The following is a 13,254-nucleotide window of genomic DNA, read 5'->3' on the forward strand; positions in this document are numbered from 1 at the left end:
GTAAACCACATGACATTCTGGCTCAGTGTGACCAGACATCCTGCCAGTCAAAGGAGGGATTTCACATGTCCCATGATCAGTACCTGAAGGGAGATCCTCACCATCACTGATGCTGATTACACTAAGAGGACATGGTACACCTGCACCTGTAATGGTAAAGACATCTGTGATGTGAGTCTACAGATAGAGGAGGGTAAGGGTTTGTTCTCTCAGTCTTTGCTGACGAACCCTTAATGATTTAGGTTTAATAGGGTGAATTAGATTGGAACCCATTTGAAGTTCCTGAGGGATTTCACATGTCACATGATCAGTACCTGAAGGGAGATCTCTCCCTCACCATCACTGATGCCGATTACACTAAGAGGACCTGGTACATCTGTGAGTGTGATGGTGTAGGGATCTGTGATGTGAGTCTACGGATAGAGGCTAAGTGTCGTCCTTTATTTTCCCTACTAAACATTTGCAATTGGAGAATAAAAATAAGGTGATTCCATTTGGTGGTAATCTGTGCGTGCGTGTGTGCGTGTGTCTGTGTGTGTGTGTGTGTGTGTCCTTGCAGCTCCTGAGGTTTTCATGCAGTTTACCTCTGGAGAATCTCTTATCCTGGATGTGCCCATATCGGAGCCAGTGGAGATGTTTATTAACAGGACTAGTGATGACAGTCCAAACGTTGTCAGATTATGTGAGGTCATAGGTCATGAAATTCAGTGTGTCTCTGAGCAGAGAATGAGCAGAGAATGTCAATCAGTTCCAGTCTGCAGTTGAAGGAGCTGAAAGCGTCTGATAGTGGCGTTTACATCATATGGGACATCAGGAATAAGGAGACTGTATTCACCTTTAGAGTCACCGTAGAAGGTAAGACTTTAACTTGCCTGAGCACAGTCATGTTCAGGATACTCTCAGGTAACCTAATGTGTAAATCAAATAGCAAGATTTCTTTTTTTTTTATGTTTCTATCTGTGTGATTTCTGGTTGCTTATAAGTCTGACTGTGCCTTCAGCAAAAGGTGAGTATAATCTGCTGTTTTATATTTTCATTATATACTTCACAATATACTTCAGTATGAAGACAATCAAAATATAGTTAAACTCACAGTTTTGAATAATAAACTCATTTACTGACCAGTAATATGAACGGTTCCTTAATAAACTTAATAAACAGAAAATACATCACCTGTGTGTGGTCCATCTACACTGATTGTACATTGTCCATAGAACATCTCCTACATGAAGCGGTTCTAGTGGAGGGGAACCCTGCACATCAGAGTAGACTCTTCCTCCTCCTCCTCTTCCTCTTATTAGTTACATAATAATATATACATTTCTCAGATTCAAGGATGCTTTACAGACATATCAGCTTTTACAAACACTCACACTGTAACGTTGGATGTTATATGTGAGTAGCAATTGGCGCGGAGCAGGACACACAGACCCCCTCATCTGTGAAAGACGTTTATTAATATAAAACGTGGACAATAGTGGCACTCACATATAACATACGACCCCTTGAAGACAGTGTGTGTATATACTGTAATGACTCTTCCTGTGACAGGCTGTAATGGAGGATAAATGTAGTCCTTCATAGTGAACAGGAGAGCTCACACTCTCAGGCAGCTGCTGGCCATGGGGTCTCATACTAGAACTGGAACTGGAAATGTACTACAGCCATTGATCTCACTATAGCATTAATCCCACTATAGCATTAACCCCTATGTAATCCCACCTACTTCCAAATACATCGATTCAATTTAGCATTAATGTCACTTTATGTGCTAAAATAATCAATCCACTCTTTTATCACTAATTCAAACAGTATTTACATATTTCCATTTCAACATTACTTTCTTAAAATGATCAAAAGTGCCTTTGTAACATCCATTGATGGGAACATCACACCTTGGTCTATGAAAAAGAAAAACCTTTTTTATGGAGTATAAATACATTTAGAAAAGGTGTGATTATCTCTCAGGTTTCAACTTGGACACACACACACACACACACACACACACACACATGCACACACACTGTAAGTCTTGCTTTTTTAGGAGGATTGATACCATCACCTGTGAGCTGTGTTACAGCAGGGTGTTTATTAAAAAACAGAACAAAACCCCAACTTTTTGGGTCATGTGACCAGCCAGAAACTCATTATGATGAACTTCCAATCACTGAATGTTTTACCATTGTTGTCTTACCTTTGTTTCCAAATACAGTATATTGTAAATAAGATCTGGCAAAGCTACTGAGATCACTGGTAAAATATTTACAAGTAGGTGTATTTTTGCACTGAAAATTCATTAGATTCCATTTATATGCACTGATGGAAGACTGTAAGCTTTTCTTCTTATTCTAGAGACAGTTGATTACCTGCATTGCCAAGTGAGAATTAATTAATCGTTTGTATGCTTGAAATTTAATAAATGCATTTATTCTTTTCTCCCTGTTGTTAAGTGTATTTAGGCTGTGCCAGAGGACTGTCCATTATAATTAATAAGTGTATAGTTACTGAAACATTTCTTTTATATTTTATATTCAGTGTGGAATAGTGGCACCCAGTCAGAGATGAGAGAATTGTTGGTAAAATGTTCTATATATTCTCTTCACATGTTCACTGTAGATGGCCTTCTCATCCCATGATATTTAACAACCTGTTGGTACAATCAAAGTCCTGTTGTATTATTTTACTTCCTTTGTCACATTGTTTAATGTTGTTGAGGTCATTCTCAGTGAAGGTCCTGATGAAATGTGCTGCGTCTGTGGCTTTAGTTCTGCTTTCTAGATGACAATGTCTCCAATTATATTTCATATGTATGTTGCACATCTTGGTTTGTTTTGACCCCTATGACCCCTATGTGTACAGTTCTTAGCCACAGTAAGAGAGCTTTTTAAATATTTTTATGTCGTACCATAACCCAAAGTCTGCCCTGCTATTGGGGGTATGTGTGGCTGCCTGATCTGCAAGGCAGAGGCCATTAAACCAGTTGTATTGTATATGGTTTGTTTGCACCTGGAGGTAGCTTGCATAACTGGACACTGCAGGGCACTAATAACCCATTGTAGGTGGTTACTGTGGCTTTGGAGAATAAAGGAAACTGAAGAAAAGCCAACCACCATGTCTCTTGAAGTGTTGTGTCTTACTCTGACGTAGTACTTTAGTGTGGCATTACTGGCTATAGATGCAACAATATTCACAGTCATTACATAAATAATTACGTGTAGAAACCTATAATAATTACGTTGACCAATTACATAAACGAAGACACTACATAGACCAATTATTGTATTAATATGTTTAACACTAAGAACTCTGCATTTATGTATAAACAGAAGATTGTTAAAAAGTTTTTCCATTGACTATATAAGGCTGTAATTTTCAAACAAGCACATCTATGTAATGTTCGTATGTTTGATATGAAATAATGAACATGCATTTCCTGGCAGTCAACCCATTAATGCAGTGAGTATTCTATATCCGCAATTGGTTTAACCGCGTATTCTGCAGATGTGGTCAGTGCCATAAAATTCTAAACTTCAAGTGAGGTACCGCTGTACAAAGGTAGTGTAATATAGTGTGGTGTTCTGCACATGCACAGTCCAAAACAAGCAGGTACTTTCACTTTGATTAGCGGGAGGCAGGATGAGGAAGGCGGTAAATTTAATGTTATACCAACATGATCTGAAGCGGTGCTTCTTATGCCTGTTAAATATGTGCAGTATCATAGCGACGAGCGCTTTTGTTGGGTTTGAATGGAAACATTTTGATGTCTTGGATTATGAATAGTTGAAGCAGGATTTCAGGCAGAAGTGATCAGGGTCAGAAAGTCTGACCTACGAACAGATTCATTGTGACGGTAAGGCAGACGAACATAGCAACTGTCTAATGTGTTATTAGATGCGAAAACGTTTATGATACTGTGATCAAATGAAGGCCTGTAGTTATTCAGAATATTTTGATAGTTTCAAAAGTTTGTGCTTTGATCCAAAGTTGCAGCTTGTTACTTAAAACCGAAGGACAAATAGATCAAACAAAGAGGCAGATTACCAGAGCAATGGTGGGATGTTGGTGGTTATTGACAGATTAGATCTATAATTTATTTATTTATTTTTTAAAAGTTTATTTATTGACAGGTTAAATGTATCGGTATAAGTGTCATAACTCAAAGTTCATGGAAACAACATGCGCCAAATACAATGACGTTTATATGGGGAATTAAAGCTTAGTTGAGGTGGAAACATTTTCTTGGTGTCACGGTACGGCCCCTCCTCCCAAATGTCTCAGACGTGTGTGTGCGTGCGTGCTCGTTTGTATGGCCACGCCCTCCCCGTGTATCACATCTGTTCCTCACTTTGTGTCATTATTGTGAGTGTATATAAGTCTCTTGTTTAAATGTGGATGTTGCCGGTGTTTGACCAAGTTAGTTTAAGCGCTACATTGTTTTTGTTGTGTCTTTCAATAAATGTCTTTGTGTTTTACACGGCTACTTTTGCACCTACTGTTTTGCACCTACTGTCACTGTCTACTTTAGTAGGTATTCCTGGTTTATAGGTGCATTACAGACCTGTAGACTAATTGATTCTGCATATTGCCATGTACAGTATCAGCTACTAGAAAAACTAGTTCAGGTTTATTACCATGTTTGTCAGGTACAAGGCTGGTTGCAGGGCAGTGGGTACTCAGAACTGGGGTTCAGAAGATAACAGTAATCCACTTTCAATCTCCTTTGTGTAATGACTAGTGGAAATAACAGGTTATTTTATTCATGTGCACAATGCCTTGTTGGAGTAAACATTATGTCATACCCTGTAAAAAAGGAGTTTTCACATTTTATCTCAGGCCTATAGCCCTGTGTTTCAATAGTCTGCCTTTAGCCTTTAGTCTTTAGTCCTGTAGTAGAAACAGGACTAAACCACTAACCCACAATAGAAACAGGACCAAACCACTAACCCACATTAGAAACGGGACTAAACCACTAACCCACAGTAAAAAAAAGAACTAAACCCCAGTACACCTCAGCAGCACAGTAGTCTTCATTTGCCAGAGGAGGATTAATCCAGGATCCAAAACATCAACGTCCTGCCATTATGTTGTATCACCCAGTTAAATTCCCTAATTCCCAGCATTCATTTAGATATTTCTAGGAACACTAACACACGTGAGAAGTATGAAAGTCGCCTACATATGAAAGTAATTTACATCTGCTGGTTGCTACATCTGGTGGTTCTGGAGACAGACTGCCCTGCACAGTTTCACACCTGATCCAGCTGATGGAAGACTTGATGATGAGCTGATGACTTGGATCAGGTGTACTGGGACAGGGAAACCCAAAAACTGTCAGTCATTGGCTGCACTGCTATGAGCCTTAAATTTATCTGACAAACATGTTATAAAACCTGAAATAGTTTTCTTGTGGCTGATAAACCATAGATAGCAATATGTAAAAGAATCAATTAATCTGTAGCTATAGGTTATTTTAGTAATTGAGTATTCTGCCAGTTACTTCAACTTTGGATTACTTTATCAATCGAATATCAATTGTATCGAATAATTTCTAATGATTTTAAAAATAAATGTACCCATACTATTTTTCATGGGACCTCTGTCTTTCAAGATATGTGCAGGAACATCTGTTTGTGAATGGAATAGTCATTAAACACTATTTGGACAAAGCTGGTGTAATGATCCTAAGTGACTGTTAATTACAAAAAAGAAATGTAGACAGTACACTGCTTATATGAATGGAAAGACAATATAGAGTTTTGTTTGCACACATGAAAAACATAAACCAGGTAAAAATGAGTAGTAGCTCTGTGGTTAAGGTACTCAACTTACAGTCAGAAAAATGCCAGTTCAAGCCCCAATACTAAACATTTGCCACTGTTGGGCCCCTGTGCAAGGCCCTTAACCTTCACTTGCTCAGATTGTATTCAGTCATAATTTTAACTTACCTTGGATAAATGTGTCATCTTTTCCAATATCTTTCCAATATCTATGTGTCATAAATGTGCCTTCTTTCCAATATCTTTAAAATGTATGCATGCTGTCATGGTGGCCGGTCCACCACCGAGAGGGACATGCCCACATCAGACGGGGGCCATACCGTTTGTCTACCCCGTTCTCAATCACCTGAAAACTGATTGGAGACACCTACTCCTCATCACCGTGTCTCCCTATTTATACACCTGCAGGTGCTGAAGAACAATGCTGCGCATTAATGGTCAAGGATACTATGGAGTTCTTTCAGTGTATTGCAACTGTGTACTGCCAGAACACCAAGGTTGTGGTGTTTGCACCTGTACCAGAACACCAAATATTTCAGAGGATTTCTTTTTAAGTTAACTGTTTACATTTATGTTTACATCAAGAATCCCATCATGACAATGTGAATCAGAATTAATCTCAATTTGTGTGTTGACAGTTTGCTTAATCTGGAAAGTGTTAATTCACTGAGTCATATTTTCTCATAACTATAAATGTGAACATATCTGATGTTTACTTTGCCTGCATACGAACCCAAGGAATAATTTCAGCCATCAGAAAGGAGTCACATTCAAAGGCACTCGGTGACTCAGTCAGACACTCACTCACGCACGCACGCCTCTCCACAAAAGCAGCGACACTTGGAAAACACACAATACAGCAACACAGTCCATCTCGAGATGTGAAGCACCACTTCAGGTGCGCTGGGTGAATTTAATCAATCATTTAGGTCATTTTAATCATGTAATGTAGCCAGATAGTCAGACACCCTGTATTTCACACAGAAATGAGCGACAGACAGGTTAACGAGCAGCTAGCTAGCTCGAGCGGTTCTGGCCGCTAACTTCGCCCATTAAATCTCACTTTTCCAGTAAGGTCTTGACGTACCGGAATTAAAGCCACAAAAAGAAATTGAGCCCAACACTTAGCAAAAAAGAATCGAAGGGAAAATATAAAAAGCGCGCTCGGCTTCACTTACCGCACGCTGTAAAGCAGAAGTGAAACAAGGCAACAGGACAGCAACGGGATGGCAACGGGAGAGCCAATGAAAATTCGAGAAGCAAATTGGAACAGACCAATGAGAGGACGCAAGTATTCTGGAACATACTGGAACAAAATCAGGGTCAGTAGAATGGGGGTCAACATGTAGAGACGGACAGAGCCAGAAAACGAAAGCACAATAACAAAGAACAAATACACCGATAGAAACACAACTGGGAACAGGTTACATGGCGAAAATGTGGAATAAAGAACACATGCTACACGAACAGCGAACACGACAGGGGCTTAATATAAAGGCAGGCTTAGTGCAATGAACACAGGATGAGTGAACAATAACCAGCGATAAAACTAGAGACACAAGGAATAGATACAGTAGTTAACAATGAATACATACAAGAGCTCCAGGACTGTTTAGCTGTGGGGATAATTAGGGTTGAGTGGTAACTGGCTGTGTGGTAGTTGTGGGTGAGGGTTTGATTAGCTGTCCCTATAGTTCTGGCAGAGGGAGTGAAGGAGAAAAGATGGTCTGTGTTGTTTAAATGAAAACCCAATCATGTTAATTATGTTAAACGCTTTAACAAGATGAAATTTGTGCATCTAAGTACGAGAAAGCTTAACCGATTTCTATTGACTTGCGGCGAAACGGCAGCTCATTTCCCATAATTATCATTCAACGTTCGTACAACATATAACACAAAGATAAAGGTTGTAATTTGACAAAACAAAAATGTTTTGAGGAATGAGGAACTAAAAATGAGGAAATGTATTATTAGATATAAATAGCGAAATGTTCCGTCTATTATAACTGGAATCTTAGCTAGCCTAGCCAGCTAACCTAGACAGCTAGTTAGCTAAGGTACCTCAAGAAAGGTAGCTAAGCTAGTTAGCTAGCTAGCTAAATTACCTGGCTAGCTGTATATTTTAACTTGCATAACGAACACATTTTAGCACAAATAGCAAATATTGTAGCTAGCTAGTTGTCACGAAATAGTGTTGTAACTACTCGGTTCTTTGTAATTATAATCTGGATCTATCATGGTGTAATTATGGCATTTTTATTAGCTACCTAGCTAGTTATTTAACGGTGTGAACATGACAGAAATCTCCTAGCTAACTATTAGTTAGCCTGATAAATGTGTGTGTGTTTGGTCCGAACTGCTTTATTCAGCTACAGTCTTATTTGGTTAAGTTTAGCTAGCTGGCTAACTAACGATGCCTAATGAAATATAAAACTGTGGGTATCAAGGGGGGTGCAGGTATCTGCTAGCGTATCGTTCGCCAAGAACTTGGTAGGCACACTAATTAGTCCCCTGACAACTGGCCATTTAGCAGCTAAATTTAGGCCATTTTAATGAGCTGTTTTGTCCTATTCATTTTGTTTTGCAACGAGAGACACTGCATTTAAATTCGAGAGGAATATTGTTCCTTAAACTAGCTAGTGACCTGATATTTTATTATTGCAAATATGTAGGTACATGACAGTATGCATGCAACATATTAACTAGCTAAAGCTTATTTGTATCTGGGTAAACAAAACCTTAGCCTTAGCTTTAGCTGTTAGTAGTGATATTGAAGCCTGTTAAGGTAACGTTTTGTCAAATTTCTAATTTTGTTTGTCTTTTGTTACATTGTAATTTGCAGGTTTAACAGCTGGTTAGACTCTTGACGGTTTGCGTAAGTGAAGTTTGATACAAATTCATAATTCATAAGATTGCCAAGTGGGCCTAATTATGTAGTGTGTGGAGTGATTTTAGTATGACTTGATGGAAATTAATGTGTTTCTGTTCTCATGCTTGTTTGCAGGTTGTCATTACACCTGCAGTCAGTAGAAGTTCAAGATTTAATAAATGAACTTATTGGTGTATATGGAAGCAGCAGACAGCTCACTTGTTTTTTCAATAACTGTTCAAAATGCACTCTTAATATAAAGCAGGATAATATGAGTTGAAAGATATCACAAAAATATTTACAAGCCAGTATCGTTTAGTCGAGACTTTGTTTGCAAGATAAAAGAATAATTTTTGAGACATTTTATCTTTAAATAATTTGCTTTTGTGTCTGTATGTTCATAGGTCTATGTCAGATCCATTAACCCATTAATGCAGTGAGTATTCTATATCTGCAATTGGTTTAACCTGCAGATGTGGTCAGTGCCGTAAAATTATAAACTTTAAGTGAGGTAACGCTGTACAAAGGTAGTGTAATATAGTGTGGTGTTCTGCACATGCACAGTCCAAAACAAGCAGGTACCTTCACTTTGATTAGCGGGAGGCAGGACGAGGAAGGCGGTAAATTTAACTGCCAGGAAATGCATGTTCATTATTTCATATCAAACATACGAACATTACATAGATGTGCTTGTTTGAAAATTACAGCCTTATATAGTCAACTTTTTAACAATCTTCTGTTTATACATAAATGCAGAGTTCTTAGTGTTAAACATATTAATACAACAATTGGTCTATGTAGTGTCTTCGTTTATGTAATTGGTCAACGTAATTATTATAGGTTTCTACACGTAATTATTTATGTAATGACTGTGAATATTGTTGCATCTATAGCCAGTAATGCCACACTAAAGTACTACGTCAGAGTAAGACACAACACTTCAAGAGACATGGTGGTTGGCTTTTCTTCAGTTTCCTTTATTCTCCAAAGCCACAGTAACCACCTACAATGGGTTATTAGTGCCCTGCAGTGTCCAGTTATGCAAGCTACCTCCAGGTGCAAACAAACCATATACAATACAACTGGTTTAATGGCCTCTGCCTTGCAGATCAGGCAGCCACACATACCCCCAATAGCAGGGCAGACTTTGGGTTATGGTACGACATAAAAATATTTAAAAAGCTCTCTTACTGTGGCTAAGAACTGTACACATAGGGGTCATAGGGGTCAAAACAAACCAAGATGTGCAACATACATATGAAATATAATTGGAGACATTGTCATCTAGAAAGCAGAACTAAAGCCACAGACGCAGCACATTTCATCAGGACCTTCACTGAGAATGACCTCAACAACATTAAACAATGTGACAAAGGAAGTAAAATAATACAACAGGACTTTGATTGTACCAACAGGTTGTTAAATATCATGGGATGAGAAGGCCATCTACAGTGAACATGTGAAGAGAATATATAGAACATTTTACCAACAATTCTCTCATCTCTGACTGGGTGCCACTATTCCACACTGAATATAAAATATAAAAGAAATGTTTCAGTAACTATACACTTATTAATTATAATGGACAGTCCTCTGGCACAGCCTAAATACACTTAACAACAGGGAGAAAAGAATAAATGCATTTATTAAATTTCAAGCATACAAACGATTAATTAATTCTCACTTGGCAATGCAGGTAATCAACTGTCTCTAGAATAAGAAGAAAAGCTTACAGTCTTCCATCAGTGCATATAAATGGAATCTAATGAATTTTCAGTGCAAAAATACACCTACTTGTAAATATTTTACCAGTGATCTCAGTAGCTTTGCCAGATCTTATTTACAATATACTGTATTTGGAAACAAAGGTAAGACAACAATGGTAAAACATTCAGTGATTGGAAGTTCATCATAATGAGTTTCTGGCTGGTCACATGACCCAAAAAGTTGGGGTTTTGTTCTGTTTTTTAATAAACACCCTGCTGTAACACAGCTCACAGGTGATGGTATCAATCCTCCTAAAAAAGCAAGACTTACAGTGTGTGTGCATGTGTGTGTGTGTGTGTGTGTGTGTGTGTGTGTCCAAGTTGAAACCTGAGAGATAATCACACCTTTTCTAAATGTATTTATACTCCATAAAAAAGGTTTTTCTTTTTCATAGACCAAGGTGTGATGTTCCCATCAATGGATGTTACAAAGGCACTTTTGATCATTTTAAGAAAGTAATGTTGAAATGGAAATATGTAAATACTGTTTGAATTAGTGATAAAAGAGTGGATTGATTATTTTAGCACATAAAGTGACATTAATGCTAAATTGAATCGATGTATTTGGAAGTAGGTGGGATTACATAGGGGTTAATGCTATAGTGGGATTAATGCTATAGTGAGATCAATGGCTGTAGTACATTTCCAGTTCCAGTTCTAGTATGAGACCCCATGGCCAGCAGCTGCCTGAGAGTGTGAGCTCTCCTGTTCACTATGAAGGACTACATTTATCCTCCATTACAGCCTGTCACAGGAAGAGTCATTACAGTATATACACACACTGTCTTCAAGGGGTCGTATGTTATATGTGAGTGCCACTATTGTCCACGTTTTATATTAATAAACGTCTTTCACAGATGAGGGGGTCTGTGTGTCCTGCTCCGCGCCAATTGCTACTCACATATAACATCCAACGTTACAGTGTGAGTGTTTGTAAAAGCTGATATGTCTGTAAAGCATCCTTGAATCTGAGAAATGTATATATTATTATGTAACTAATAAGAGGAAGAGGAGGAGGAGGAAGAGTCTACTCTGATGTGCAGGGTTCCCCTCCACTAGAACCGCTTCATGTAGGAGATGTTCTATGGACAATGTACAATCAGTGTAGATGGACCACACACAGGTGATGTATTTTCTGTTTATTAAGTTTATTAAGGAACCGTTCATATTACTGGTCAGTAAATGAGTTTATTATTCAAAACTGTGAGTTTAACTATATTTTGATTGTCTTCATACTGAAGTATATTGTGAAGTATATAATGAAAATATAAAACAGCAGATTATACTCACCTTTTGCTGAAGGCACAGTCAGACTTATAAGCAACCAGAAATCACACAGATAGAAACATAAAAAAAAAAGAAATCTTGCTATTTGATTTACACATTAGGTTACCTGAGAGTATCCTGAACATGACTGTGCTCAGGCAAGTTAAAGTCTTACCTTCTACGGTGACTCTAAAGGTGAATACAGTCTCCTTATTCCTGATGTCCCATATGATGTAAACGCCACTATCAGACGCTTTCAGCTCCTTCAACTGCAGACTGGAACTGATTGACATTCTCTGCTCATTCTCTGCTCAGAGACACACTGAATTTCATGACCTATGACCTCACATAATCTGACAACGTTTGGACTGTCATCACTAGTCCTGTTAATAAACATCTCCACTGGCTCCGATATGGGCACATCCAGGATAAGAGATTCTCCAGAGGTAAACTGCATGAAAACCTCAGGAGCTGCAAGGACACACACACACACACACACAGACACACGCACAGATTACCACCAAATGGAATCAACTTATTTTTATTTTCCAATTGCAAATGTTTAGTAGGGAAAATAAAGGAGGACACTTACCCTCTATCCGTAGACTCACATCACAGATCCCTACACCATCACACTTACAGATGTACCAGGTCCTCTTAGTGTAATCGGCATCAGTGATGGTGAGGGAGAGATCTCCCTTCAGTTACTGATCATGGGACATGTGAAATCCCTTCTCTGACTGGCAGGATGTCTGGTCACACTGAGCCAGAATGTCATGTGGTTTACAGGACACAGTCCATGTGACCAGACCCGAACATGTCTGAATGCAGGGGAGAGTAGCATTGTCATGAAGATTCACCTTTAGTGAGCTGAGAGATGATGCAGAATGAAGAACTGGAGAAGAGGAGAAGACGGCGGATGGAAAAATCTGTGTTACACAGCACACACTCAACACATTCAACAGCATACATTCAACACATTCAACAGCACACATTCAACACATTCAACAGCACACACTCAACTTTCTTCAGCTGCTAGATCTGAACCAGTCTTAACTTTTTCATCAAATTAACACTACCTGTTAAAACATTTTATACATTTAATCTCACTACAGTGTAAGTGAGAAAAGCTCATGATTTATGAGACAAGATCACTGCACAAGAACCAGTTCATACTTTCTGGCTGCATAAGTCATTGCTATACCAAAACACCTACTATGAAATACTGAACCAAATTCCCAACTAACAACCTAAGTCACTAACATCTTTGTGTTAGTCAGTAACACCAAAACATATCTTATGAATGAACATGTACATGATTGAAAAAACTGCAGATACAGAGACAGAGAGAGAGTGTAGAATACAAGGAGAAACTGTGTCCCTCTTCAACTTTATATTTGATTTGCCTATGAAAAGATAGAAAATTTAATAGATAGAAATTTAAACTTTGAATTATCGGTTACAATCTGCAACCCTGGTAACTTATGCAGTGGTGCCATCAGACAATATTTAGTGGGGGACAGATGGGACCAGTGAACATGTTGTGGTGGTACACTAAACTGTGTTACAGCAGAGG

This window comes from Electrophorus electricus, chromosome 1 (assembly GCF_041902795.1).
Source record: "Electrophorus electricus isolate QZ-2024a chromosome 1, ASM4190279v1, whole genome shotgun sequence".
NCBI classification, from domain to species: domain Eukaryota; kingdom Metazoa; phylum Chordata; class Actinopteri; order Gymnotiformes; family Gymnotidae; genus Electrophorus; species Electrophorus electricus.